Here is a 27,986-nt window from a genome sequence, read left to right on the forward strand (position 1 = left end):
TTAGAGCCTGGGTGATTGGGAAAATAGTGATGGTATGAGAAAATTTGGAATGTAGAGTACTTTTTCTTGGTACCGGGAGGAATTATTACATGTTTGGCTTTATGCATATTTGAACTTATCATGATGGTGAGAAGTTTAAGCTAAGATTTTTAAAGGAAATTATAGTGAAGATAGGACTGAAAATACAAAGCTAGGTGTTGGCATAGCCGTGAGAACAGAATGGGCAATTTGTTAATTTGCCCTGGAGTTAATTTTGTACATCTCTGGCTCTTCTCCTTTCCTTGAGCATAGGAACCGTGCCTTAATCTCCTAAAGCTTAGCACTTAGGAGGTATAAAAGATGTCATTGTGACATTACATTGAATTGAAGTCTAGAGAGAAAAGAACGGAGTGCTAAGAAATTTACATTTTCTCCTGGAACAAGCTCAAAATTTCGTCTTCATTTTTTAAGACTCTGCCAGAATAAACCTATTTTAGAGGCTACCTCTTTCAATGACCGGAGAGTCCATCTATGCCATTTATTTCCTCCACTCAGGCTGATACGACTAGGGAAGGATTTTGTCATTAGCTCTATTGGTTGTTGGGTTTATTGCATTACAGATGCTTATGCTGTAAACATCAGCATCTTGAGAGAAAACAATGAGAGACGTTTTAGCCAGAGCTTTCCATTGATTCTGAAAAAAAAAAAAAAAAGAAAAAAATCTGGAAAGATAGCACTCCAGAATATTTTTGCTTAATCTTCACTAGTTAATTCATACTTCCACCAGCAGCAAGAGACAGAATGTCTTTCTTCATATTGGAAGTAAAAACTAGGTTAGACACCCTGATAATACACGACAGTATTATGGAGATGGATGGGGATGGATAAAATATAGATTTTATTTGGTTTCATCTTAACCGCATTTATTCTATCCCCATTTTATTGCCCATTCATTGTTCCATGCCAGTTCAACTCTCTTCTATTTTAACTTGAGATATAGACACGTAATATTATGTTAGACATTTTCACTCAAAAGCCTTTTCAGATCTTTTCATCAGCTAAGTCTTCTCTTCCTATGGATTTCAAGTTTCCTATAATAAATTTTAGGGATTTTAAGCTCTTAATTTTTTAAAAATTTGTAGACTGTAAACATTTTATTAAAAGTGCAATATTATTATATCTTGGTAAAGGTTACAACTTTATAATTATTTCCATGATAGGAGGGTTGATAATGAGGACAATTTAGCAACCTGCATAAAGACTTGAAGTCACTTGTCTAAAAGTTGGGCAAAATTATCAAATTCCTGTACAGAATGGATTGTTGTATTACGTGAAATATAATTTTCGGTGGGTGGAGTTATTGGACTCTTTAAATGGATTAGACTTCTCTGATCTGGAATCGTGTTTGTGGACAGTGCCAACAATTTGCTTTTCTAAATGTCGTTGATCCTTAATAAAGTAATTTGCATCATTTTTTCTTCTATCTTCACCTATAAAATAAAATTATTCACTCTTCTCCATCAAATCCTCTTTCATATGTTGCAACAATAGCAACACGATTGAGCTTTGACTAGAACTCTGCCAACCATTTTACAAGAGATAGGTACTCTTTATGCTGATTTTCGAGAGGAAACAAAGGCACATGAATGTTACTTAATTTGCTCAAATAAGTGGTGGCATTAATATTTACATTCAGATGGTTTAACTCTAGAAGCTGCGTTTGTGACCACTGTTGCCTCCCACTTCTGAGACAGTTGTCTTGGGTATACACACGAAAGACGTGAGGGTAAACATCACAGTTCCTGAAGCAAAGATCTTTAGTTCTGGCCTGCCGTGAGGGGTGTTCAGTTACAGGGCAGCTGATTTATAGCGGCCATCTTCCCTTGAGTGTTTTCAGTACTCTACACACATCTTTACAATAGTGCTGGGAGGCAGGTGTTAGTATTTTCATTCCTCAGATGAGGAAACACAGGCTGAGGAAGATTACAGTTAACTAAAGTAGTAGTCGTGAGTGGTAATGGTAAAGTCAGCAGCTAAGCCATGTTCCAGAACCTTCCTGCAGCATCACCAGTACTGCCTCATTACTTGTTTTTATCCCAACCTCCATTCGCATTCTAGTTCTGGTGTGTGTGTAGCTGACAGCCACCCTCTTTGGAATCAGCTGGGGTGCTTGTTAAAAATGCAGCTCCGAGTTCCGGCTGTAGCAATCCAGATTGGGTAGATCTGGCATGTGGCCCAAGAATCTGCATTTTTAACAATCATTCTTTGCAGTTGTTACGCACAATAAGCTTGGGGAGTAACAGTTAGTCAACATCAGGAAAAAGTTCACGAGAGAGAGAATGACTTTTTTATCTATATTGTTATTTGTCTTACATATGCATTTTGAAAAATAACTGGTAATATTGTCCTAAAAACTCTTACCATGTCACCAGTTGAATAAAACTACAAAGCTTGAACATTCTCCAGGACATGACTTAAAATTTCTGGTTTCTGATACAGGAAAAATGATGAGAGAAGGAGCGACTTGTATGCAAGTTGAAAGATTATGGCCTCAGGGCTGAAAGCCCCAGGGAATTAATTTTAGCCATGGCAGGCAAAGACAGGAAGAAAAGTATGAACTCTGCAGAACAGATAATTCTATGTTCAGTTTGTAATTTTGAACAGAACTTTCTGCCTGCCGTTAGCTCCTGTGGTTTCTATTGAGCATTGTGTAATGGTCTCTCAATTGTCCAGTGATTTTCCAGTTATTTCAGGATTTCTATTTCTTTGGTACTTATCATTCCATGCCTACTGAAAAACTGAATAATAAAAGTAATCAATTGGGAACATTTTAATGAGGCAATCCAACCCAAAGCTTTGCATTCAAGTATTTGTTCAAATTTGAGGAGGTTATGCCTCCAAGCTCTGTTTTACTTGGCCTGATGAATGAGAAAAGACAAAAAACATTAGAGAATTTCTGGTAACATTGAGCAGCTGAAAAAAAGGTCGTTTATGGGGAGGAGTTTCTAGTAGAATGTTCTCTGAACAGATGGTTGGCTTAAATTGCTTACAATCCACTACAAAAAGGATTTGGGAACAAGATTTTAATTTGGCCTTGATATAAGGTGAAACTTTAGCCATGTTATGGGATGTTCTGAATGCTAAGATTTAAGTCCAGATGGACAGTTATAATCCCATTTTTCTGTTCCTCTGTGCAGTACGTGGCTTTCTAGACTGCCTTGTTCTCATGAGATGAAGACCCTGAATATTGTTTTCCCTATTTAATTGCTGGAAAAAAGTACAGTTGCACATTAAGTTAGCAGCTCAAGGTTCCTTAGTGAGGAGAGCGAGAATTTCTGATTGGTTCACCTGATGCTCTCTTCCAAGGGTACAGGGTTTTGTTAACTCTGAAAATCCCGTAGTTCTCTGGTAATCTTCCTAGTTAGGTCTCTGATTAACCCTACATTTCTGCATCAGGGTTTTCATTTAGGCCATGGGGTGAAAGTTGAAGTATCTCATTAGTCTCGACTAGATCATAAAGGACTACAAGGCAATTTAGAAAAATGTTTAATTAATTTTGGAGGGTTATAAGGCAGCTCCAAACTTCAAAATAAGGCAACAAAGTCTGTATCAATGCCAAATTTAAAGAGAAAAGGTTAATGAGTCTTTGACCTTAGAGTCATTTGGGAGGGGAATATGTTACTTGGAAAGTATTAGATCAAAATTTATTCTGAAGAATGGAGAGAGAACCCGATAAAGTGCTAAATGAATGGCTTTCTACCTAGCAGTCCTAAATTCTGAATTCCTCTCTTGTTTTGAAATAGTCTTTAGGTGTAGGTTTTTCAGTCTTTCCACTGTTTCCTGTTAGGACTAGGATATGACTATGCTTATTTGTGCATAAGCAATAGCTTTTTAAATTGAACTTTGCTGGGTTAGAAAGATAACCAGATGCTTCAGATTTTCATATAGTGGTATATACTCTGAGGCTCAGAATTCTGAATTGTTCTACTAAATTAAACTGCTTGATATATGTCCTTAAGAGATGTGTATCTTTATATACTATTTAGTGTTATTGGGTATGAAAGGGTAATTACTTAAACACTGTTGTGCCATAAAAAATAAATTAAATTGCTTAAGTTTAGTTTGAAGTTATTTATCTAAAACTTTGTTCCAGGAGATAGCTATTTCTAAATAAAAATACATGTTTACCAATGAGTTTAGTACTAATAAAATCGTTCCTACACATGGTGCCTTATACTTGGTAAGCAGTTCTACTAACCTGACTACAGTCCAAACAGGAAGATTTTGTGGGGTTTTTTTTGATAGGACGCAGTACTCAGCCTTAAAGAGCATAGTCTTTGACTGGGGTTGACCAGGTCCTCTGGGTTAAACAGGTGGTCAAGAAGATGAACCAATCTGTTATCATCAAGCTAAAGTGGGCCCACCATGAGAGTGAGGTACCAGGAAGTTGAGGAAAGTAGAGAAGAGCTACGTCTAGGGGGCAAGGGCAGTGGGGAGAAGGGAAGAAAGTGGCTTTCCTGGTGTGAGACGCTCCTGGAGAGCAGCGTGACCATGAAGGACGGAGAGCTAGCAGCCGACAAGGCCTGCCATTGTCACCCCTCCACCATGTCAAATGGCTGGAGTCCTGTGGACTGAAAGACCACCCTGAGGATGAAAGGATTTCTGGTGTCTGAAGGCTTAACTTTAGGTCCGAGGTTTGGAAAACTGAAAGTTCTCATAAGCAGAGTATCTTGAGATTGCAGAAATAACAACAACGGTAAATAGTAGCTAACACTTCTATGGCACTTATATGCTAGATACGGTTGTAAGCACTCTCTCTACAAACCACTCATTTAATTCTCATTGGGGCCCTATGAGATAGGTAATGTCATTATTCCAATTACACAAACAGGAAGCGGGGGCACGGAGAAGTTCACACATTTGGTAAGTGGGGGAGCAGGAACTGGACCGGGCAGTCGGGCTCCCGAGTCTGTGTCCTCAGTCACAGCCTCCCCAGAGAATGAGATTCCTGGTGTACACCACCAGCTGAAGCTGCGCGTGTCTAGATTCCCAGGGCAGGAAGTAGTGGTAACAGGCTATGTATTCGGCTTTCAAAAACAATAAAAATTCGTCAATTTTCTGGAAAGGAATCATACACAGTATTTCCTAACTTTGCAATTCTGGGGCTTCTTGGATGGCCTCTGTATCTATTCCTGAAAGGAACGTGAGTGACCGTGCACCAGACAGTGGCTTACCCCGGAGGATGAGTCAAATGATCATTAATAAACACCATGGGAACATGTTCATTTCAGAGAAATCAACAATGATCCTTTGTTCCTCCTTCTTTTCAAAGGAAAGCCGTTGGGGAGCAGGGGAACCAACCGCTGGAACTCCCTCTGCCTAGTTTAATCAGAATGTGGACGGTTGAATCACGCCGGTGTCCTTAGCTGCCCTTTGTCAGCTGCTCCTTGAGGAGTCCGCGTGTAGTGTGAGCCGTAGAGCTGTGCCGGATGTGTGTGCCACGTGTTCTGATGAGTTAGCACCGGGCTGCCGCTGTCACAGCTTCTCCAAAGAAGCGTTAGAATATCCTGTGGGGAAACAACCAGTGTTTCAATGGCAAAGAGGCTGTCTGCAGAGGGGCTGCCCGCAGAGGCCCACGTGGCTTAGGCTCGTGGCCAGCCAGCCCCTTGGTGATTGATGGATCTGCTGCCCCCTTCAGTTGTTCCCCTTCACTTGTGCTGGGAAAAGTATGAAGGGCACCTTTGAAGGAGGAGGGACTGTACATAATCACTTCATCTTTCTTCCGCTTAATGCAAACTCATTCTGGAAAGATAAATGACTGTCCACTCTTGTAACAATTACCCAAATCCATTAATATATATTGCTACCGGTCAGATTTGTACGTTTCTAGGATTATTCCGCTGTGGCAGTAATTGATTTCAGTACACAGCATTGATTGCATGCTTTTGTTAACTCGAATGTGTCTTAGAAGAAAGAGGCAGTAAGTTTCCAAGAGGTCACAGTGGATCTGCTTTACATGGAAATAATGTAATTGATAAGACATTATATGGGTTTAAAATGTACAGTGATAACTCAGGTGGACAGAAACGAAATTGTTTGTCTATTACTGAACCTAACTTGGCTCACGTCCCTATTTGCTCAATTGGCTGAAAGCAATTACTCTTGCCACTTCAACCTAGTTCAGTTACTTCCAGTTTATTCAGTCAAATTCTGAGGCTATCTTTCTGGCCCCTTCTTAAGTTGTCTCTAGAGGTGATCTAAGTTGCTGTGTGGCTTACAGGCCATTCTGGCATTGGGAGAGGAGTGGCTTGTTTCCTGGATCTTCTGTGGTCCTTGCTGGCTTCCACTGAGGTATGGCAGGTCTGTTCTGGCCCTTGGGCCCTGTGTGCAACATCTGGTGCTGACAGACTCGGGCCTGGCTAAGCTTCTGGTCTAGAGTCCAGACTCTATACCCCATGCCCTGACTCTGGCTCTCTGCAGGCCACCGGCCCTCTGAGCGTTTCCTTGCTTTTCCTTAGAGATGTTCAAGAACTCATGGCTGCTTGTTGTGTAGAAAGTGGACTCTGTGGCACTTGCCAGGCTTCCTCCGGCTCATCTGTCTAGAGCCTTCTGCAGCCATTGTGGTGGCCCTTATGCCATGCTGCTTTGGTGCCATGCTAAAGGGGAGATTTTCCTAAGAGCTTGCAGTGTTCGCTGGCTATGCTTTGAGAAACAAAGCATTTGCATCTCTGCTCTGGGTGTTTTAATTGCTCTTCTACTGTAGTGGGGTGGGTGGGCAGGTAGAGAGCAGGTTGGGCATCCACTCGTGCAGCAGCATGCTGTATAACCTCTGTAAGACTCACCCGGCTCATTGGACCCCACAAATCCATTTTCTCACAATAATACCTGAGAGCCTTGCTTTTCAGACTGTTGTCTCAGTTACTGGCTTTAACAAAGCCGGATCTGAACATCAAAGCTGAGGAATGACCTTTCGGTTCTCTGCTGTATCTGTCCTCTCCTGGAAGTCCAGAATGCTGTTGTGTGATTCAGTGGGTAGAGCGGGAATCACGAGGGCTCCTGGGGAAGAAAATGCATCAGTTAATATTTCAAAAATAGCATCCCAGCTATACCACTTTCTATTTTTACTGCGTGCACTTAAAAAAAGAAGTTCAGTCTCTCCTCCTTCTCCTTCTCCATTCTTTGATGACACTGAAACTTCCTCATCATTGGGTCAAGTTCTACGCAACTGCAGCTTAATCCCTGCCCCCCCAAATCAGATTGCTGCCCATCAATAGACCATCTAAAATGGGCACTCACTATGAGGGAGGCGCTATTATGATTTTTCATTTTTCAGATGAGAAAGCAGATTTAAAGAGATTATGTCCAGGTTCACTCAGCTAGTAAGTGACAAAGCTGGGATTCAAACCCAGGTCTGTAACTTCTTATCTAAATTTCTAACATTGACATTACCCTGCCATTTCCAGTTCAAGTCCATTTCAGACTTATCACACACACACGAAGCTAAGTCCATCCTGAATCTATTATGTGGAAATTAATTTCTTACAAAAGGATTTTGTGTGTATACGATTTAAAAAATTATATACAATTTTTAAATTTAGAAGAAAATCAGTTCTCTAGTTTCTAATAATCTCAAAGTTTTCTCTGGACTGTTAAAAAAAACCATTCTGATTAAATAGCGCTTAGGTGGTTCTCTAGATATAAGTCCAGTGGATTGGCAATCCAAAATGAGCCTGTAGGTCTTCAAAGAACCCTGGAACTACAGATACAACTGCAGGTATCTGCTGTCAAAACATCTTTGTAGAGAAGAATTTAAATTGCCTGATAGATCTTATGTCCATTAAGAGAGAAATGGGAGTAAGGCAGAAAGAACATAAGAATGAGTTATTGGATGGAAACCTTGAGTAATTTTTAGATTACTTCTAAAACCAAAGTTAAATAGTACAAGATAAATAAACATGAAAAGAAAAGGCCCACGTAGAATTAACAGGTGATCTCACTGTTTCAAGAGGTAGAAATATCAGCAGTTGAAATTCTGTGTAAATTTATATCATATTCATGAACACACCAGAAACTCAGAAAGATATAAAGTTCACCATTCCCTTCCGTAATGACACCAGATGCATTTTCATAGGAATTTCTTAAACTCTTGTACTTTGAAATGCTGATAAGCTGCAGAGGTGTATCATATATTGTGAATTATCAGATTTGGATTTGTATTTCCTGAAATCACCCCAGGTTCAGGTACAGTATATTGGTAAGGGGTTAATTTTCAAACCAATGAGTGGTGAGAAGGGCTAGTGATAAGGGAAAAGGAAAAAAGCAATTATAATTGGTAAAATTCTTTCCATGTGAATATTTTTCTTTCTGTTTTCTTTTGTGTTTGCTGTGTATTCTGAAAGAGATGACAATTGCCTAATTCAGTTTGGTTGGAGTAATAGGCATGGGGTTGGTAAAGACCTCGTGTACATGATGGCGAGTTTGCTCTAGCACGGAACTGCCACTCTCCTCCAGCGGAGGGCCTGCCACAAGTACATAACACCTGTCCAAACAGCCCTCCGGAGTATTGAGTACTGACCCACCCGGGTCTTCTGTAGGTGCATTCAACTGCTGTTCAACCGCAGTCTTAATCAAAGATGATACCCTGACTTCAAGGTGGACATCTTATACCATCAATTTGTAGTAAGCTGCCACATTTCCCTGAACAGTGTGTCATTTTATATGAATACTATAAGACAGCAGTGATCCTTTTAGGATCAGTGGTGATGTGATGCATCAGGGCCTGTTGACAGATGATGTGCTTGTACTTAGGCTGACTTGCACAGACGCTAAAGCAGTCCGTTAGCCAGCAGAACATGTGCTGTTTCCTCTGCACACTGCTCTGTAGCACTGCCAGTCTTTTCAGGCTGGAAGAACAGTACTTAGCCATGGATCCTCTTCCCGTGGAAGATGGGTGCTTCGATCCTCCTGGCCTGGGGGAGGGCAGCATCATTCACCATCTTTTCTAGAGTAGCCATTTTTGTTTGTTTGTGGCAGGATTTGAAATAAGAATAGAGATTGTATAATTATATAATGAAATTACCTTCCAATTTAATAAGGTGCCATTTTCAGATTTCCTATCTTGTCCTAATATGCTATTGAAGTTTTAAAGGCCATTATAAACTTTACAGAGGCCTGAATGTCCTATTATAATAAAGCTGTATCTTTATTTCTTTCCATATTTGTGCATATATGTACATAATGATGCTGTATTTGAAATGTTCTATTTTTGCATATTATAGATTGTACAATATAGCCCAGAGTAAGCGTTCAATTGGTCTTTGAAAAAAATCAGGAAAACATAATTTTATAGAGGCTAAACTTCTTCAATATATTAAAATGAGATATCCTTATGTATTTAAGTAAAGATATGCATTTTAATTTCAATAATTTACTTCTCATTCTTTTATTTTTCAACAGAAATGATCTTGTCTTGAGTAACTATTTTTGTTTATTGGTGTTATTGAGAGAACACAATTGATGCCTATTTTATTAATATTGCATGATTAAAAACCAGTCCACTGACATCAAGGGGGATGGTGGGATGAACAATGTGCAATTTATTAACTTTCGACACCATCCAATACATATGCTTGCATTTTCTTATAATTTTCTGTAATATGGCAATACTGCGATAAGTAGAAAATAAAAAAAATTACTTATCATCATAGTCTCAGACCACTATTTTTAGTATCATATATATTATCAATTTTTAGCAACCTGAGTTGTACAATGCTGTATTGTCAATTATGGATAAGGCTAAAGTCTTCTTTGACAACACTCCTCTCTGTGGAAAAACTCTTCCCGCTACCAGACAAGAATATCATTACCAATTTGATAATATCCTTTCAAACCTTTTGCCAGTCATTTATAGACAACAGTTGTATGGTGCTGGTTTGTGAATGTGTTTTATTACTGTTATACTGCAAGTCTTGTTCTGTGAGTTGCCTTTCTCACTCACCAGTATGCCTTAGAGATCTTTCTGTCTAGGCTTCATCACTAATTAGTAGGGGAACCTTGAGGAGACAACTTAACTTTAGTGCCTCAGTTTCCTTGTATTGCCTTTGGGGACCTCTGTCCTGTTTGGTTGACCCACATAAATGCTCAGTTTTCCGAGTTCCATCTGCGCACCTGTTCGTCTTCAAGACGACATCTGGTTGTCTGTCTCGTGTGATTTGATGGTGGAGATAGGAAGGGGGCGTGTACGGACCCATGCGGTGTCCTCCGGATCCTTGCTGATATCGCTCATCTGCTCTCTGTGCTGGTCCCTGCTGTGGTGTTAGGTCCTATCTGCTCTTTGGCGTGATACTGGCTTTAGCCATTAGTCCCTCGTGTGAAATGATCTGCCTGCACTGTGCTGTTTTGATCTTAACACCAGGCCTCTTAACTCCTCCGGTCCTATCAGAGCCTCTGTGTTGCCACAGCGAGGACTTGGGTTGTTCTGTGTCCCCAGTTTCCATTCATGGAGTGCCATGAGCTCTGTCTCAAGTTCAGGCGTCTGCTGGCCTGCTGCTGTCATTTCTGCTCCGTGATGACTTTACTTCCTTGAAGAGTGGACCTGGATGAAGGGCCAGGGGCGGGGGTGGGAAAAAGGGATCCTAATCTGACCTTGTTCCCACTGAGTTTCCATTCTTCTTTCCACCATCCCTCAGCCTGGAAGTGGTGGGCTTTGGGTTGTCTGCTTCCCCTACGCCATTTCCTCCTTCTGTCTTCTACCTCCTGCCTCAATGTCCAGTAATTATAATAGGAAGGGTTGGCCTCTTCGTAATATGAAAGAATGCTATGTAATCTGAGTCCTCTAGGCTAGGTCTGATAAATTAATAGGAATTCAAGGATTTCAAAATACATCTTATTTTTTAGGACTATTGTCTTACTGCAAAACACCATTGGAATGCTACAAGATAAATATTAACTTTTTTCCTCTTTGTATTCCTGCTATAATAATTCTAATCTACCCCCAAAGCAAATGGGGTGTGTATGTGGTGAAAGTCAGTAAAAAGAATTTCGAAAGAGAAAAGAACATTAATATATTTAAATATTATTCCCTCTGGTTCATTTCTGCTGCAATGATTATCCATCTGTCTATATCATTCTGTGCATGTTTTAGTATTTCTCTAGGTTACATATTGAGAAAATGTAATTGCCATAGAATATGCATATTTTATATGTTTTACTGTACAGTGACAAATTGTGCTACGAAGTGACTAGGCCAATTACACTCAACTATGAGTGACAGAGAGTATCCTTAACTCACCAGCGCCAACATTTTACATAACTTATCCTGCTGAAATTCTCCTAACAATCCTGCAGAGCAGGTATTCCTATTCCCATTTTATATATGAAGATCCCAAGAGTTAAAGCAACTCGCTCCAAGTCACACAGATACTAAGTGCCCAATTTTGGAACCTTTTCTAGTAAAGCATAAGAACCCTACTATTTTATCCCTCCGTCCCAGAAATCGGTCTCTATTTTGGGTTAATCCTTATAATATCAACTACTATTGTTTTGCTCAAGTCCTACTTAATAATCCATGATAAAATAGAAAATGATATCACAAATCATGGACAAATGATGCTATTGCTTTAGCTCAGTTTAAACATCTATTTACAGGTCAAGGGCAAATAGTTGACCTCACATCTTTTGGACTCACGATCATTAGCTCCACAGGCAGAGAAGAACAAAACCCAGCTAAATGAAGGGCTGGATCTGCCAGCAGCTTTAGCACTAGGAAGTGTGAGACCCGAGGCGTAGCCCGGAGACTCTAATCGTCAGGGGGGCACCGTGTCCAGAGAGACACACGCCTTCAGAGTTGCATCACCTACTATTACAAGCTTCTTTATTGAGACTGACAAAAGCGAATTCCTGAGGTCAGAAAACAGAACTCTTTCAGCTGAGTCATGATATTTAAAAATCTCTTTCTGAGCGTCTTGCATAGCTGATCAAACTGTCCTCTCAGAACAAATTGTTGGATAATGAAACGCACATACTGTCGCTGGAGAGGGCTGTCCTATTTACAGCACCGGCTTCAGCCTGAGGCCCATCCTGGCTGCTCCCCTTCTCTCTATAAGTTAAAGCAATGGCCTCAGGCTAGCAGTACATGCTGTACAGCAGCTGCAACTCGTTATCGGCTTTGTCCAGAATAACAAACAGAACAAACACATTTTGCAAGGACTCTTTCCCCCTCCTATGTAGAGGAGGAGGAGTTAAGCAATCAGTGAAATGCTGATTGATCAGTTGTGCTGACTTAGAGAAGTCCAAGGCCACATTAGTACTATTAACCCCTAAAAAACAACAAAAAGTTCTTAGAACTTTACTTAAACTAATTATTTTTGAGATGTGAAGTTGTAGACCTCCCCAAAGGGAAAAAGGGAAAATATTCGTGTTTCGTTTAGTACAGTTTACTTATCCAGATGGTTTTGTAATGTAATGATGATTAATTATTTTTGTAAAGAGAATTCATGTTATTTGGCAGATGTGAGTTGACCACAGAGCACCAGAGTTGCATGAACCAAATGGTATGATGAAACTCAATTTTAGTAAACCGTCCCACTCCTACGACTCAACTTCAAATTCAGCTGCCAACTCCTGTGGCCGCATTTAGACTTCTCTTTACTAGAAATTGCATCATCTCCAAATTTCAAAAATCCCTCTTCCTGTGTACCCCTTTTCTTATTCTTTGACTTTCTGTACTCAAGTATTCCCATGGTTAACAGTTTTCTGAACATCCTTTCTTGCCTAGCTTAGAGTCTAGGGTCTACTGTTATAATAATTTCTTTGGAGATACCCTGAACTTCCATGCCCCTATTTCTCTCTAACTGAACTGGCAAAACTCAAACCTTTGGTGAACAAGTCTCCATCTCTAGGCCTGCACCTATGTATTTGAACATGGCTGGAGAAAACCACATACATGGAGATTCCTGGGGTCACTATAAATTCATAATCACAAACCTCAAGTGGGAATCCAATACTACGGTATCTCCTGCTGTGGTTCTCTAATGAGAGCATGATCTTACTCTTCACAGGAACTATCTTAAACCTTCCCATCCTCAGTTGAAAACCATACCTCCTACTTCATTATCAAGTAGGAACCATCAAGTGGCCACGCTCTCATCTTCACACTACCAAACCAATAAACCTTCAGCTAGAGAGGGGCTATTTCATGCATCTACTCCTATCGCCCTGCTGTTACAGTGGTGTCCCTCGCCTATCGTAAACCAGTTCTCTCCACGCTCTCTACGTTCCATCCCGACTCTCTTTCTCAAAGTCTTCACTTTTCGGTTACGCTCCTTCTTTCATGCTAATCCCCCCCCCCCCGCCCCCGTTTCAGAAAGAGGAGTCTCATCAACTGCAAGTATGCCCTCGTCATCCTCCTTTTTTAAAAAACACAGCAAATAAAACCCTTCCTTGCTTCACATTCTCATCCAGCTTCTATTATTTGCACCTGCTTTTCTTCCGAGGTTGTCTCCACTTTACGTCCCTTTCACTCTTTATCCACTTCCATCTGACTTCTCCCTCCACCACTTAAATAACATTAAATATGTGGTCTCAAGTAACTTCTAGCCTTGGCCTGACCCACAGGGGAGGGGTCTGCAGCACAAATCACGTGGAGTTGCCCGCTTCTGAGGGAAAGGAGTTTGGCCTTTCATGACCCTGGCATGGAGCAAGGCGACACTGGTCAACCAGGGCGATTCTCTGGAAAAGGTGTCAGATGTGGCTGATCAGCAGCCAACACTCACAGCGGCTAGAGGATGGGTATGCTGGCCCCGTCAAGGGGACCTGGGCAGGGCACCCTGACAGGTCTACCGCGGTTAGCTTCCTACATGGACTCACCTCGCATGCAATCTACAGCAGTCAGTCTGATCTTATTATAACATAAATAAAATAATTTCACTTGTTATGTGCTGTAGACTGAATGTTTATGCCCCTCTCCCCAATTCATGTATTAAAACGCTAATCCTCAGTGTGATGGTATTTGGAGATGGGGCCCTTGGGAGGTAATTAGGTCATGAGGATGGAGCCCTCACGATGGGGTTAGTGTCCTTATAAAAAGAGACACTAATGTGAGAGAGAGAGCTTGCTTCCTCTCTCTCTCTCTCTCTGCAATGTGCGGAAACCAGGAAGAGGGATCTCACAGAACCTGAGCATGCGAGCACCCTGATCTTGGAATTCCCAGCCTCCAGAACTGTGAGAAATAAATGTTTCTTGTTTAAGCCACCTAGTCTGTAGTATTTATTTTAGCACCCCGAGCAGACTGACATCATGTTAAAATCCTTCGATGGCTTCCTTTTGTCTATAAATGACAAATCTATATCCTAACATGTCCTACCAACCCCTGTAGGATCTGGAGTCTGACTATCAGTCAACTATCTCCTGGTGACAGTCTTCCCTTGTTCGCCATCCTCTTGTCCCATCAACCAATTCCTGGAAGGTTCATCAATTCCCAACTCAAAGCTTTCACGAATGGTGTCTCCCTGGCTTTTCCTCTCGTGTCACTCATTTTATTAATACATATCATTTACAACTCAGCTTAAATATCACTTCCTCAGAGAGACTGCCCCTAACCATCCAATCTAAATTTTGTCCCCTACTCTTATTTTCTAGCTAAATACCCTGCTTTTTCCCTGCAGAGTTGTAATTATATATTGTAATATAATTTGTAATCATATATCATGTGATTGATGACTAAGCTGTCCTAACACACTGAAAGGCCCAATTCGTTCATAGTCGTAACATCTCCTACACGGTACCCTGAGGGTGGGAAGCATGTCAGTTCATTTCACCATTGGCTGATGGACTATCTGGTATGTAGCAGAAGATGCTCAACTTGTTGAATGAATAAATAAATGAATGGATGAATGATGACCAAATCAGACCTACAAAATCGGGGGAATCAGGAAACACTCCCTTTTTTCGAGTTATCCCTTAGCAATTCTACTAAGGCTGTCAATACAGGGCCACTTGATGTTTAATCAAATTGGTGTCCTTTCGTGCTGTCTTCTGAGATCATGGTGTTTGATAGATATTGTCTCATTAACTCTTACACATCCCTACCATTTATGTGGCATTTACTTGTCCAGTTTTTAGAGAAACGGGGATATAGAAAGGTTAATTGACTTGGCTAAGTATAGAACGAATTTACGACAGAGCCAAGGATAGAATTTGCCTCTACTTCTTGGCTAGTTAAGCATGTTGCATACTTAGTAATTAAAGAAAATATATTGGGAATAAATTCACATCAGTAGGTTTGTGTAACTAGAAACTTCCTTCTGAAATGTGTTACTGTAAATATTCCTCCTCTGCACGTAGCAAGTTACGTGAGATACAAGTTTAGGCCAAGAACTCTTTTTTCGTGATCATTAATCTTTCTCAATTTCTTAAGAGAAAATGAGGCAGACGAAGGTTGAATAACTCAGCCACTGCGATAGAATGAATTTATGTCAAAGCTCTGTTCTGGGGTTTCGAGAATAAACGCACAGCTATGTTGTTCATCCTCATTTGAAGAGTGGTTTATACGTTTAATATTAAAAATCCTAATTCAGCTGATTGCTAAGACTTAAATATATCAAAGGAAGATTAATAGGAACCAGGATCTTTGAGTCCTTCTACGGAAACATTTGTGTAACATTTTACTTAAATCTCTCTATAGCATTCGTGTATGTAAATATTATTTAAAATATTTTTAAAGCCATAAATTATTTTCAACCAGCTTTAATTAGAATTTTCCTCACTCTAGTTTGAGTGTATAGATATTCCTTGAAGTAAAATATTACTTCAAGCTTGAAATATAATTGCAGATAAAATCTGGAGCATATTTTTGCTTTTTAATTCAAAGCGTGGTGTGCCGTTTTGAAGTGTCATCCATTAAGTGTGTAAAAGAATGGTTGTCATATTTCATCTTGAAATTTATTAAGATATTTAGGACACGTATTTACTGAGGAAATATGTTAATTTGGAGAATATTTTGTTGAGTTAAAGTTCTGGCACATTTTTTTTTTGCCCCCATACTAATTCTGAGTCACATGATCAGGCAAGGGCTCTAATTCTATTGGTATTAGAACGTAACCTGTCACCTGGACTTTGGAGCTGTGTCTTTTCCTCAGAGGAGATAAGAAAAAGTGTTTTATCTTAGGTCTGGAAGGAACACGGCGTCAAGTATCAAGGTAGTGGAGTAGTTATTTTCCTAGACACAGCACAGGCTTTTCAAGCCTGAAGAAAAAGATTAATCTCCTTAAAAAAGGACCTTGCTAACTTGGGTCTGGACATGGCAATCCTGTTTCCAGCCTCCCTGTGCATAAGCTTTAACAGTCAAAAGATTGTTTCCTCTGATTTTGATGTGGCTCATCTTTTCTTAGCTTCTCCTACTCAAGATTTGGAAAAGAAGGAACAGTCGTGAGCTGAATAATTTATTCGATTCTGGTGAGGAGTTCTTGTGAAATTGTACTATTCTTGAGTTTTAAACCCTTGTAACTAATATTAGTTTGGCATGAGCCTTTACTTTTCTCTCTGTGATTTTGGGTGTGATGGTAGCCATAGATTTATAATTTCATGGGTGTTAGGGGTTTTATTTATTTTAAAGCTTACTGTGTTTTATATTATACCTTATGTGCTTATAGCATTTGATATTAATCTAAATTCATTAATCTAAATGCATTTTGTCATGAATTTCTCTATCTTTCATGTGTTTTCAGAAAGCATTTGGTTGTTTTAAAGAAATTAATTGAGATTTCATGGTTCATCCCTTGTCTTTGTAGTCACATATGCAGGGGATATTTACAATTCTACTCTAGCTAATTTGTTCAGTGTTGGTCACTAGACCCATTTGCCAAAGTTGGATGGCGAAAAAGTGTGATTCTTTTTGTTCTCTTGAGAAGTTGTTGGGTCTGAAGCAGCTCCTAGGGTGTAGGTCAGCTCCTTTGGACTATGAAAGATGACATGAGGGCTGTTTACTTTGTGAAGTGCATTAACAGGTGATCACATTTCGTCTTGGAAGAGCTCCTGGAAAGGAATATTGATTTGGCCTGTTCTGCTTGGGTCTCATGTTTCTTAGGTCTTCAGTTCTTTTTGTTATTCTTTATTGTTCAATTTTGAGAGTAGAAAATACAGGTCATGTCTCTTTTTAAAAATAAACCTGAAAGGCTTTTCAAGAGGGAGCTTTTAGTGGTCAAGTTTGTGTTTGAATCTTAATTCTATTCTAGGATTCAGCACCATCTTGGCACATAAAAGGTCTTCAATAAATGTTGAAAGAAGGAATTAGAGAATTATTGATCACTTATGGCCCATGAGAAGTCACAGTCACTACTATTTCCAATTTGTTGATAGAAAACAGAGACAATGAAGAAACTAATTTAGTTTTGAATAACTAATTTAGGATTGCATAACATGAATGAGGCATACAGAGCCTAAAGCTGTGGAAAAGTGCATATATTGTATTTCTAGCTTTGTACTGTAGTCAATAAGCAGTGTGGAGCTATTTAATGATTTTAATCAGAAAAATATCAGTGGATGATGTAAGAGTCTGTAAATAGCGTCTTAACTGTATGGTACAAATGAGAAGAAATAAATTTCACAATGAAAGTACGATTTCACATGGCTTTGAAGGATTGACAGGATATACAAATTGAGAAAATCAATCTAACCAATGTTCAGCCTCAAATTTCTTCATCAGGTAAAATATTGCATCATTTATGTTGGCTAAATGATTCACAATCTGTTTCATTAATTATTCCTCATCGCTTTCTTTATCAGCTCCATTTTATGAAGACGAAACTTCAGTAGGCAGAAGTTGTGTGGTCTTTGACGCTGTCGGCAATGTGTCAAGCCATTGTGAAATTCATCTACGTCTTTTCAATGTATTGTTCTATAATCCCACCTTCCTCCTGTGACTCTTCTCTTTTCTTGTTCCTTGTACCCCTTCTGAATTTTCTCTGGTGAAATTTGTGTGGCAGGATGAGGAAGAGAAGAGAAAAAAGCAGGCAGAGATGGGGATTGTTAAGACACTTTGGATTCTAGCCAGCGGCCGTTAACGGAAGGGTGGCAAAAGAACATAACGGTAGAACTGGACCCTGCTATTGAATGGCTCTAGTCTCTGCCAGGAGTTAGGCTTGGCCTTCAGTGTTATTATTATTTTCTTTTAGATTTGGGTGGGACTATGCCTTGATTCCTTATAGCATCATTGTGAAATAGCTGTATGTCCTACCTTCAGTGTTAATGAGCCATCTTGGCCTGTTACCATCCCTGCCCCACATCATTGTGTCTACCTAGAACTCCAACGCCTGAAAATAACAGCTGAAAGAAAATGATGGCCTTCAATATCCATATTTGCCGATTTTTTGTCAGTTAATATGATAAACAACTTTTGTTTAAATGTAAACATTATTTTAAAAAAGCACTTCCTCTTTAAAAGACTGATTTTCGTCGAAATTGATTCTGGCCTTTAAGCTGAGAGTTCACTGCGAAGACAATTTGTGAAAATGCAGACAATTCAGGACTTTAGTTTTGGGTTATTAAAAAAGTTTATTCTCAAATTTGTATTCTGTTTTCTCAGTTTACTGTAATGTTTCAGTTTGCTTTTAAGTTTTATCAAGATAAGTATTGGGATACCTTCACAATAAGGAAATTTATTTTTCTTACCCCGTATGTTAAAGACAGAAGTAACATGAGCACTATGTAGTCTAGTGGATAGCAATTCTTTTCACATAGTGGTTGCAGAATGCTCATTGGCTCATAGGTGCTCTGATTTGCATGTGAATGGGGAAATTAAACTACACTCCTGAAAGACCTTTAACTGAAGGTTTCAGTAGCTTTCATTAGGTTTTAAATCTTTGAAACTTAAATGAATAGAAAAATAAGGAAAAAATTGTGTCCTAATAAAAGACCTTTTTTTAATTTAAAGGTTTATCACACAATCAGTTTATCTAGAGGATGTGCAATTCTGTCTATTTGTGAATTTGGAGAACTAGATATATTTTTGAGAGAATCTTTGGCTTGTGTTGTGAGTAGCAATATTTTACCACCAACCTATGTCCCTCAAAACCCTGTATCTATCTATATTTTGTTAAAATAGGGAAATATTGATTAATGAATCAAGTACTAACTAATCCTGATAATTAATGGGAGAAAAATATACATTTATGGACAAGTGACTTTTTGAGTCACGGTCTTTAAAAATTTGAGGAATAGAGTCACCATTTTTAGTACAAATATTATTCTATCCTGACGACACTTTTTTTCCAAATTATATATGGTGTACTATCCAAAATAATGAACATTGTACTAAGACTTCTTCCATTATGCAACTTCATTTTTTTCATTTGTCTTACTTTTTACAATATGTCTAATCGTTCTTTTTGTAGGATTTTTATTATTATTGCTTGACCTCAACTTCTAATCCCAGTCAATTAACTTTTAAAAACAAACTTTTGAAATCTTGACACAGTTCTCAACTTTCTAACGCTCAATCCTTTGCTTGTTCAGCCCACAAAGTTTTCAACAATGTTCTCTTGGAATAATCAATTCCCTTATCCAAGTTCAATTAGCAAAAACGTTACACATTTTCCTCTTCCTATCAGCTGAGGATGATCTTGACAAGGTCAAGTATAGGTTAAAAGTAAATGACTTGAAATAAACAATACCAGAATAAAACATTTAATTCTTCAACACCCCAGGAAGCATCAGGAGTTGAAATCCAAGTAGGCACTTTTGCTTGTTAGCAGTTTGTAGAATTCATGGATGAGGATGTTGGCTTCTTTTCCTCCTTTTCTTCCTCGTCTTCTCCATCTCCTTCTTGTTTTTCTTTTTTTCCCTTTAGAGTATTAGTTTTCTCCAAAAAATTTTAACTTTGATAAAATAAGAAAGGCACCTTGCTTTTCAATGACAACTCAGAAATCTCCAAATCTGGAGGAAGAAATAGCTGTCTGGTCCATTCACGAGACTTTGCAATAATATTTTAGGAAGATGGACCTTTACTGATTATGGGAGTAGTGGTCTGATTGTTAGGAGGGCAAATACATCTTCCCGGACCAACTTCCCCTGAAAAGAGGAGGCCGTGGAAGAAATCAGATTTAATATAACAAATGTACTATAAAAAGGGGTGGAGTAGGAATGTGCCTGAGTGACCTGTTTTTTAGTTAAAAAAAAAAGAAAAGTCTTCTGCGTCATTCCCATGTAACCTGCTGCCCCTTACTTCATGAAGCCTGTGACTTCAAGACTCATTGCACAACTTGCTTTTTTTGTTACCCTCAAATATGTTTAATTTAAAGAGGGTCCAGTACTTTCCTAGCACACTGCCTGGATTATCACAGGTAACCCCTCCTCATGGCCAGGGTTGTTCATTCGAGCCTTGCAAAATCGTTTGTGTTTACTCTTACCAAAGTTAAGAAAATAAGCCCTTCACAGCCGTTCATTCCGTTCAGTACCTTAGAAGATTTTTGTTGCATTAGAATGTTTTGCTGCAATGATAATCATTGTGCAAAAAAGGCTGATGATGGGTTAAATTTTTTTGAAACATTTTACTCTTTAGAATGACAATTGCTTAATGATTTGGTCTTTTTATTTTATGAAATTTATGTTGTAGGTATGTTTAGGCCAAATTTTAAGAAGATGCTTAGGCCAACATCAAGTGTAGAGTTTGATTTATGTAATTGTTAGTTTCTTTCACCAATTGTTCCGTCGTTTACAAAATTATTTCTATTTGAAATGTATTAATTATTCAGAACTTATGCTTATACAGTCATTTCTACTAAAAGCTTTAGATCTAGTACTAAATAACTCAAAAATAATGAGATGAATTTGGCTTATTTAGATATCAGTTTCTTATATCTATTAAACAAAGGAATCGGAAAAGATGATTTTAAAGATTCCCTTCAGTTCTATGAAACTATCTACATAATTTTTTATATTCTCTGTTTGTCTAATGAGAATGTAGGCAATACATTTAAAAAGTTTTGCAATCTCGTACACAGCATCTTTTAGTAGAAAACAATCCTGTTTCCTGATATACAGTGTCTGATATATAGAAAGTACTCAATAAATACTTCTTGAATTGGTTATTCTTTTAGCAACTCTAGACTTTACTTATCAGCAATCATGAAAATTCAATGGCATTAAATTATGCAGATTCTGGAATAAGTTACTTCAAGCAACAGGATGTAAGATAGAAAAATATAAAATATGCCTTGCTATTTTAGATAAGTCCAGCCAAATCAGGTAGTTAGCAAGAAGTGTGGGTCCCAGGCCAATTAGTTCTACTAAGTAGACTACTGGAAAAAATTTGTGATTTTATTTCTATAGTACCATCTTTATTTTTTATATTATTTTAATTTTAAACAATATTAAAGCAGAGAAGTTATAGATTATTTCTTCTCTCTCATTATTTGATTTTTATAGAAGTTACATCTTACTCATGTCCAGTAATATCACAATATTTCTGAGCATTGCTACCTCTACAATCACATATTCTTCCTATGAAATTGGATCTTAACCAGCCTACTCCTTCTAAGTTATTTCATGTTGTTACCTCTGTTTTTCCCAGATATGATTGACATGCTGGAAAGAGGATGGACGCTGGTTAAGAGTTGAGTTCTCATCTTGGCTTTGTAACTTAGCTGTGAGATTTTGGGCAAGCGACTTAACTCTCTGGGACTCACTTACCATCTTTATCTGTGAAACAGGAATAGTATTAGCTATGTTCAGTTCAGAGATTGCTCTTAAGATCAGCAAATAAGATATACCAAATGCCTCGCTCAGCGGCTGGCGCTATGTAGGTGATCACCAAACGGCAAATACCTCAACTTTAGGAAGGGATCATATTTATCACTATAGGAGCCATTAAAATTGATTTATTTAAATACCTATTTGCGCTTACTGGCAGAATAGCAAGTGGTGTATATCTATCTGTCTGTCTGTCTATCTATCTTTCTATCTATCTATCTATCTATCTATTATCTATAGCTCTAATATATGTTAATATATTATGGTTGTAAATTCTAATATTTTAACTTCTATTGTAGGATCTTTCTTATTTATTACCCAAGAATTACCTCTTTTTTTTGTTATTGGACTTGTAGGAATGTTGAAAGATTTTGATTAGGAATCTTACATGACAAGATTTTAAATTTAACAGTTATCTCATGGTCGAAAGTCTGGTTTTAGTATTCTAATTTATTCTATATTTAACTTTCTGGTGACCTTTGAGTTCCTTCTAGTGAATTCCACTCTAAATTCTGCTTTCTAGGTATGGCTTTAACGACTGTGGCTCACTGAGACCGACTTTAGACAGCTTCTGCACTTTCTTGCCGCGACATGCGCCTTTTGGCCTATTTCCATATAATCGCTTCTCCACAACTCGTATTTGAAGCTTGTTTTTCTTCCCCCTTTTTGGACTGACTTACACTTGACGCACTTTGCCTGTACTTTACTCTGTTTGCGTTTGGCTTGGCTTGAATTCGCTGAGTCAGCCTTCTAAGGCATTGTCCGCACTGTTCTTCTCATCCCACAGATACATAACAAGCTTGGTTTACTCACCAGTTAATTCACTCTGCCCTCTTACATTTCTACATTTTCCAGCTAATGATGGTCTAGGAGATATACTCAGTGCTCTTGAGTTGAGGTAGATTGCACCTAACATTTCCACTTAGTCCAGTAATAATGTCTCTTATTTTTTAAGGCAGAAATCAGTACGACAAGATTTATTCTTTATAAATCCTTGCTGCTTGTACCCACTAACCTGTTCTCTTTAAGGTCTTTTCAAATGGGGTCTTATAAAGATGGCCTCTTATTATCCTAGAACATAAATCACGTGTGCCTTGGATTTTAATGCGTGAAACCATTTTTACTAGGTCTCCTCTCCAGCTTCATTTCTCACCTTGCCGTGTGTCCCTCCAACCTTTATGTTATCACATGTGAGACTGATAAGCGCATTCGTAAAGATTGGTTCCTCACTTTCTAGCCCTCCAAGTGCCAATTGGACCTTCATGAATGTGTCTTACTTGATTGGACTTCCCAGGACCTCTGGCTATTAAAACTCCATCATCTAACAACCTAATATCTGTCTATTGTCGTGATTGATAACTCTTCTCCCTGATCACACTTTATTTGGGGAATCCTTCTACCCGTTCATCCCTGTTTCCATGAGAGGGGAAAGTACATGTCTTTATGTGGGTGCAGATCCACACCACGTTCCATTCAAAGAGTCGCCTTTTTTGTCCATATCCTCACTTGTGACACTGCTCCTTGTTATATTAGGCTAATAAAAATCAGAATTGGACCATAATAATCACTTCTACCTTTTATATTCTATTTTCACGCAACCCTGCTTACATACAAAACAGAACTTTCTTCTTTTGGAGGTTGCTTCATCTTCTTTTACGCTGAATTTATTTGCTCTCCAGACCTTGCTTCTTGCTTTAAATTTATTTCTTCAAAATAGCCTTTCGTAGAATTCTTAATTGACAGTTCTCTTTTCCTATTTCTAAACGTCTTTCTTTCCTCTTAAGTTCATCTGGCATAATTCTGTTTCTGCTTAAATAAGCATCGTTGATCAGGCAGGAACTCAATACACAGGAATCCATTCATTCATTCAAGCATTTTTCCAGCAGCACCTCTTGCGTGCTTGCTAGAGTAAAGACTTTTTGATAGACGCATCACTTTCTTAGAGTTGTCTCTGATTCATTACCAACCAAGACACAATTCAAAAAGGCAGTTAGCAGTTTCTATGCACTTCAAGAAGGAATTACTAACACCATTATTTTCTCTTTATTCTAAAACCTGAGGCCTTTATTCTCCAGAATGAGCTGGTCTCATTTTTCCAAGTTGGTTGCAAGCTTCCCCTTATGTCAAGGAATCATCCAAATGAAGAAGACACTCAAAATTAGTACAAATACAGGCTGCTTTGTTTCTTTTTCAGAAGTTTTCTTGATTTTTAATACGAATTGAGTAGCGGGAACAAAAAGATGTAGAAAAGAAGAAATACTACTAATTAAAAGCATATGGAAGGGTTCAACCTCACTAGTAATCTAAAATTTAAGTGAAAACAAAATACTGGGGCTGACCCTGTGACGTAGTGGTTAAGTTCGCATGCTCTGCTTTGGGGGCCCAGGGTTCGAAGGTTCTGATCCCAGGTGCGGACCTACACACCACTCAGCAAGCCGTGCTGTGGTGCCATCCCACATACAAAATAGAGGAGGATGGGCACAGATGTTAGCTCAGGGCTGATCTTCCTCAGCCAAAAGAGGAGGATTGGCAATGGACGTTAGCTAAGAGCCAGTCTTCCTCAGGAAAAAAAAAAAAATAAATAAAAATATGATACCATTTTCTGTGCTCAAATAGGCAAATAAAAGATAATGTCTAGGGCAGGCCCAGTGGCACAAGGGGTTAAGTGTGCGCGCTCCACTGTGGCCCGGGGTTCGCCGGTTCGGATCCCAGGCGTGCACTGCCGCACCACTTGGCAAGCCATGCTGTGGCAGCGTCCCATATAAAGTGGAAGAAGATTGGCACGGATGTTAGCCCACGGCCAGTCTTCCTCAGCAAAAAGAGGGGGATTGGCAGATGTTAGCTCAGGGCCGATCTTCCTCAAAAAAAAAAAAGATAATGTCTAATGTTGGTGAGGTTGTATTGAAAGGGACACTAATGTATTGTAATTGGTGTGTAGATGGATACACTCTCTTTGGAAAGAAATTTGGCAATATTGATCAAAAATGGCAATATTGACATGCACTGTAGTGACAATAGAAGCAATGAATGTGGAATATTTGGCAGTCATTTCAATTAAGATTTTAAAAGAACATGTAACAACATTGAACATACTTTTAACATAATATTACCTCACAAATGCATAACGAAAGTTTATCATAGTTTTTAAAATTATGACGAATGTATAGAAATAAATGCTAGAAGAAGATACACTAAAATAGTAACAGAGGTTGTATTTGGAAGGTGAGCTATTATCTATTTTTTGGAATTTTCCAAATTTCTTTAAATAATCAAATGAAAATAAATGCCATTTAGTACTTTATGTAGTACCATTTTCTATTTTTTTAAAAAATTAATTAATTAATTAATTTTTCCCCCCAAAGCCCCAGTAGACAGCCACATGTCATAGCTGCACATCCTTCCAGTTGCTGTATGTGGGACGCGGCTTCAGCATGGCCGGAGAAGCGGTGCGTTGGTGAGCGCCTGGGATCTGAACCCGGGCCGCCAGCAGCAGAGCGCACACACTCAACTGCTAAGCCACGGGGCCGGCCCTGTAGTACTATTTTCAATACCAGATATCCCAATGACAAGTTCATCACATTAAGTGCTTCCAATTTATGGAAGAAATAAAATACCTTCTCAGCATTAGATAAAAAAGTGCTAGAATGTTACTTACTCCATCAAAATTGAGGACTGTTTAGTTTTAATAATTTTTAATTGTCTGCTTGGGATTGTACAGAGGAAAGTAGCCTAGTGATGACTATGATACTTGTATCAATAGAAAAGAAGGGCTAAATTCATACAAAATATTTTGCTTTTTTGAGTGAATGACTTACAAGATTAGAGGATCCTGAATGACTTGGCTCAGGCAAAGCACATTTCAAATGCACAGACTCCCCAACCCGCTGTGTGCACGTGTGTGCACGCCTGTCACCCTGCTTAGCTGTGTGCAGACACTTACTTGAGGGGAAGACCCTGTAAGGATGATTGGAGAAAAAATCATTCCAAAGTCAAAAACACTTCCTTTTATAGTGCTTTCAAAAATGTTTTTCATAAAAGTGTAATATTTCTGCTAAATTTTTCATGTCTGACTTTAATGTTCACTACCAATCAACTCATCACCTCACCCCTTTGATCTGTCCTAATGTAACATCCCTCACCAACATAATAATTTTTTTTTCCAGTTTGGTTATTGATTTCGGTTTATCTCGAACACTCAAATCTGAAACTACTCACTGTTTTACTTATTAGCCTTTCCAATCGCCAGGATGACTGTGGAATCATGATGGATGAATTTTCTGTCTCTAATTCAGAATATTTAACCAATATGTCCCGATCTGCTGCTCCTTCCCATTTCATTATACTGACTAGAAACATGGACCACGGCCTGCATCCAGGATCTTTTACTGACAAAAATGAAAGCCCATTACAAGTCTCAGGGCCACATTTTTTCTTTAGACTCTAGAGTCATGGAATTGTATCCTAGAATTGTTGACATCTCTCTGGAAAACCATGTTTAGTTCATCATGCTTTTTGGTCAACTGTTATAAATGGTGATGAAGTCACTTACTAATGTCTTTTCTTTGCTCAAGCTCTGGACTCCTCGGTACCCAAACTGTGGTATTTAATCGAAACTCAGGGAATGAAGGGAGGAAATACACTACGATGTTCACTGCATGAGTAGCGGGACCATGACTGATTTAAATTTATTTTTCACCTTAAAAATTTTTCAGTGGGGTGAGACCAAGGCCTTACCTAGTGTTGGACTAAACAATAAGTACTGTTTCTAAGTCCTACATTTTCTAAGTTGGGAATTTTCCTTCTGCCAGTTTTATCCTCCTCCAATTCATTTTTCATAATCTTTCTTTCACACAAATTTCACCTTTATTTCTTGTTCAAAGCACTGCCATGACTACTATGGACACTATTTATGGATTAACACCAGCCATTTTGAGGCACACAAAGTCTTCCATGATACGGCTCCTGTTCGCTTTCCCACCCTGGATCTAGGCTTTATCAGAACGTTCCAACTTTCTTTTCTTTAGTATACCATATGATTTCATGGGTTTGTGTGTGTTTCTCATGCCATCCCTTCTCCTCCTCCATCTATTTGGTATACTCTTGTGCATCTTTCAAGATACTGTGTTTGACATAATCCCATACTTAAATTTTATTGGACAAGCACAAGCAGAGTTGATATTTTCTTATATCTACCTACCTACCTACCTACCTATCTATCTATCATCTATCTGTTATCATCTATGTATCAATCATCTGTCTATCATCTATCTATCCATCTATCTATCTATCTATCTATCATCTATCAACTATGTATTATCTATAATCTATCATCTATCATCATCATCCATGTATCATCTATCTATCCATCTATATCTATCATCCATCTATCTATCTATCTATCTATCTATCTATCTATCTATCTATCTATCTATCATCAACTATGTATCATCTATCTATCTATCTATCTATCTATCTATCTATCTATCTATCTATAATCTATCATCTATCATCATCATCCATGTATCATCTATCCATCTATCTATATCTATCATCTATCTATCTATCTATCTATCTATCTATCTATCTATCAGCTATGTATCATCTATCTATCCATCTATCTATATCTATCATCTATCTATCTATCTATCTATCTATCTATCTATCTATCTATCAATCAACTATGTATTATCTATCTATCTATCTATAATCTATCATCATCATCCATGTATCATCTATCTATCAATCATCTATCAACTATCTATTCATCTATCTATATCTATCATCTATCTATTTTTCCATTGCACTTGGACATCCTACCATAACATTACTTATTTTGTTAATTACTTATATACACTAGATTGAGACTGTTTGGTTCAGCTTTCTATCTCCAGGAACCGTGAAGTAGTTTGGCCTTAGAGAATGTTTATACATGAATACACTCAATAACACAGAAGAAGATTGAGCTTAAAATTTGTTCCTTCTTTAAAAAAAAAAAGCCACCCATCCTCACTCCCCAGCCCTATTCTAGCACTCATCCCTTGTCAGTGAAGTTTACAGTCTCTATGACATTCCATGTCGTCTTTTCCATTATGGGAAGCCCTAGGAGGGAGTCTATATTCTTTGCCTCCTTTGCAAGGATATCAAAGGATAATGCTGAGTGCTTGGGTCTACCTTCCACCAGCCAATGAGACCCATCGGCTGCCTGATTCAACATGAGATTGAAGGGTTAAGTGAGTCAATTTCAACTCAGGTTGAAACAAGAA

General features: G+C 38.5%; 1 protein-coding gene across 2 annotated transcripts in view; it reads left to right on the forward strand.

Annotated features, from left to right (window-relative positions):
- CPS1 (carbamoyl-phosphate synthase 1) overlaps nt 1–27,986 on the forward strand; it is a 361,797-nt gene that overhangs the window by 210,206 nt on the left and 123,605 nt on the right. Inside the window, exon 1 of one of the 2 annotated variants that reach the window (XM_058532923.1) lies at nt 16,363–16,431. The exons of the other annotated variant lie outside the window; for it this stretch is intronic. The gene's annotated coding sequence lies outside the window, so the exon portion shown is untranslated. Of the gene's footprint in view, nt 1–16,362; nt 16,432–27,986 lie in introns of those variants that run through there. 2 annotated transcript variants of the gene reach the window in all.

Source organism: Diceros bicornis, chromosome 37, assembly GCF_020826845.1.
Source record: "Diceros bicornis minor isolate mBicDic1 chromosome 37, mDicBic1.mat.cur, whole genome shotgun sequence".
NCBI lineage: Eukaryota > Metazoa > Chordata > Mammalia > Perissodactyla > Rhinocerotidae > Diceros > Diceros bicornis.